This window comes from Egretta garzetta, unplaced genomic scaffold (genome assembly GCF_000687185.1).
Source record: "Egretta garzetta isolate BGI_Z169 unplaced genomic scaffold, ASM68718v1 scaffold485, whole genome shotgun sequence".
Lineage (NCBI taxonomy): Eukaryota > Metazoa > Chordata > Aves > Pelecaniformes > Ardeidae > Egretta > Egretta garzetta.
In genome coordinates this window covers 437,139-440,286 of record NW_009259695.1, presented here as the reverse complement: position 1 = coordinate 440,286, position 3,148 = coordinate 437,139, and the positions used below count along the sequence as shown (strand labels likewise).

Here is a 3,148-nt window from a genome sequence, read left to right as displayed (position 1 = left end):
TGCTCCCTAAAAGACTGGCTTTTAGAGATCCATTAATTAAAATGTAAAAAAGTATTAAGAGCCTTTCCTCCTTCTGGCTAGTAGATAATGTGAGCAGTCAGTACTAGCCCAATATAAGAGTTCCTGGGGTACTTTAGGAAGCCTCATACCATTCCCCCCAGTTTGAAAAGCACTGTTGGCCACAGTCCTACATTTGTAAAGGGTGAAAATAGCGTTGGGGAGTTATTTGCTCAGGAAATCCACAACAGCTAGATCTGAGCTAACCTAGACCTCTACGTTCAATGAAAGCTGGAGATAGTGGCGTGGAGCTTGCTGCAGGATAATGGCACAAGTTCACGCTTCAAAGAAGATTAGTTAGAGCTTAAGATCTACTTAGCTTTATGAAGAGGCTGGATTAGGCAGTGTATGAACAGCAGTGACCTGGCTATCTTCTCAAGCAGAGTTTGACACCTTGCTGTAGCACTTCCACTTAATGCAAAGCGATCCAGGTTTTAGCAGGTAGCTGGCTGCAGTGCAGTTTGCTACTCGCGCTGCATCAGGCTATACATTTATCCTCCCATCTGGCTATTTTTATAGTCAGTCTGCTCTACAGCCTTAGCCAAGCAATAAAAGCAAGTTGGAGCTTGCTGCTCTGACCAAGCACCTCCTCTGTAGTAAGCTTAAGTTTTTTTTTGTTACTAGCTCAAAGCTGTAGAATAACTTGGTATTTCATGCCGCAGGAACTCCTTGTCCCCAGATTTCACCTGGCATTCTCCGAGCTGAAGCCCTGGAGGATGGCTGCCAAGCACCGGCCAGGCTCTCGATGGAAAACTAATCCTTGCTTCAAATAGGAAGCACACGCAGAGGGCAGGAGACAACACCAGCTGCTTCCCCTGCACTTAATAACAACCAATCCCAAGAGATGCAGTTCCCCTAGCCGCAAAGGCAGCACAACTGCAGACAGCTAAGGAGCTTTATCTTTAGCCCAAAAAAAAAAGTAAGTTTTCTTTTAACACCTGGTAGGCTGGAAAGAAGCACAAGGGACTGCTAGGTTAAAAGCAGGTACCAAAGCCAGGTCCGGAAGCTGCCCATCAGAATGAGAACCATCTGCTACAGCAGGCAAGTCACCAAGCTGAGGGACAACAGAGACAAACTGGTCACCAGCTGCAGCAGTCCTGTAGACCCAGTTAGATCTTTCTGAACCAGGCTGCTTCCTTGCTCCATACAATTATCACTAGCAAGAGCTATTACACCATTAACCCCCTCTGTGAATTCGAGAGACCCATTTTGGAGAGTCAGCTCTTGGGGAGTCTGATGAGAGGAACCCCACCCCATCACGGCCAATCCAACGGAGCGGGCATGAAGGGGACAAGCACAGAGCAGATTTCTCTCATTCAATAGCTGTTCCTTACATGGACCAGCAGCTAGCAGACACACACTGCAAAGGACAAAACTCCCCCTCTGCCCCAGCTGTATGCAGCTACTCCCTAGGATGGCTTTTTAGAGTTTCCACCCAGCCAGTTTACTTGAAGAAAACTGGCAAGGAAACCCTGCACTATTATTTTCTGCCTTTGGCAAGTTCTGGCTGTGTTTTTTCCTGAATTGTTGAAACAGCAAGAAAAAAAAGCATCAAGCTTTTAAGTCACTGTTCTAACAATCCCTCTCCCACACAGAAAGGACACTTGTACTCCGAAGCTGAAGTGGCTGCATGCATCATATAGCAGAGAGCAGAGGAGATTAACAGGTCAGCTCCAGACAAATCCTTGTCTAGCCCTCGCAGAGCACAGCTTTTCACACCTCCAAGTACAAGCTTGATTTCACCAGCTTTGACAGGCTGAACAGTCCTGGATATGCTCAGCTCTGCAATTCATCTGGTTATTGATAAGGGAAATGGACAAAAAAACCCACTGAAAATCTTTTAATGTGAAGATTTAGCCAAAACGTGCAAGTCGAGCAACTGCCAGCAATCAAATGCTATGTTACCAGAGTGCTAATGCGTGCTGTCCAAGCACTATTACTCGTGCTGAATACAAAAGCCAGCAGATAATACACTGCAGAGCTCCAACTCCTACTTTTGCACACAAGCTGAGAAAAATGCCTTCATTTCGTCTTACATTGTGTCCTTGCCCAGTTCAATCAAGTGAATTGTAGAGCTGATGTTCTTACAGCGCATACTTCAGGCAAACAGACCTCAACCAGTTAAGCCATCTCCAACAGCTCACAGTGGCATGACTCCACGCCAGCCACCCCTACAGCCCAAGTCGGGTGAGCAAAAACTACGTAGACACAACCACGCATCAGAGGGGCACATCTTGTTCTACCTTTGAGGACGGATCCTTACAAGCAAACAAGGGAGATATTAATATTCTGCAAGGACAGCTTCCTACCAGTCCTAGTGAGGCACCTTAATACATAATACATCACCTCCACTTCCAGCACTGGTGTTCCAGCAGTAGTTCTTAGAAAAGAGAGACTCATGACATGTTTTAGGCATTACTCCCCCAACCACTAAGTGACCGCTTGCTTTGCTCAGAACTGCACAGACCACCTCTGGAAATCCCTGCTCGTATTTGCAAGTAAAAGCCGCACAGTTCTTCCTGGCTTCTTCCCCAGCACTGCTGAAGTCAGAGGTCTACCAAATTCCTGAGGGATTAAAAAGACTTGGGGGGGGGTGGGGGTGTGTCCTTTAAGAATGAGACCAAAGGGTGTAGCAGTTTTCAAACACCAGAAGGATGGAAATGCTGCTCTCCAGACTGCCTGGGAGCAGAGAGGTAACATTCGGGTTCCAATCAGCAAGAACCACTCTGAAATTTCAGCGCCTCACCTAACACGGACAGCAACGCCACGCAGTGCATCTCCTGGAGGATCGTGAGGCTCTGCAGGTGAGGGTTTAAGGTTTGATTGAATACCCCTTGTCAGGCCCTTTTAGCCTGGGTAGAACCCACTGGTTGGCGAGGGAATGGAATTAGGGATGGCTCAAAGATTGATTACACCCAACAGATCACAGATCCACCCCCCCCATCCTCCTTAGTCATATTTACAGGTGAGCTGAAAGCCCCAAAAGCGCATCCTTCCCCACACCAAGGGCTCCAAGTGCCCACAACCACCCCGGGGGATTTCTGCAGCCCAGGCCCTCGGCAGGACAGACGGACAGCAGAGCCGGCGGGGG

At 47.9% G+C, this 3,148-nt stretch overlaps 2 protein-coding genes across 2 annotated transcripts in view; one reads left to right on the top strand and one right to left on the bottom strand.

Annotated features, from left to right (window-relative positions):
- ACTR10 (actin related protein 10) overlaps nucleotides 1–3,148 on the top strand; it is a 34,413-nt gene that overhangs the window by 8,954 nt on the left and 22,311 nt on the right. The window contains exon 2 of the mRNA XM_009638903.2: nucleotides 1,104–1,110. The gene's annotated coding sequence lies outside the window, so the exon portion shown is untranslated. The remainder of the gene's footprint in view (nucleotides 1–1,103; nucleotides 1,111–3,148) is intronic.
- ARMH4 (armadillo like helical domain containing 4) overlaps nucleotides 1–3,148 on the bottom strand; it is a gene marked incomplete at its 3' end in the record, with an annotated part of 34,868 nt that overhangs the window by 24,248 nt on the left and 7,472 nt on the right. The gene's annotated exons all lie outside the window — the stretch shown is intronic.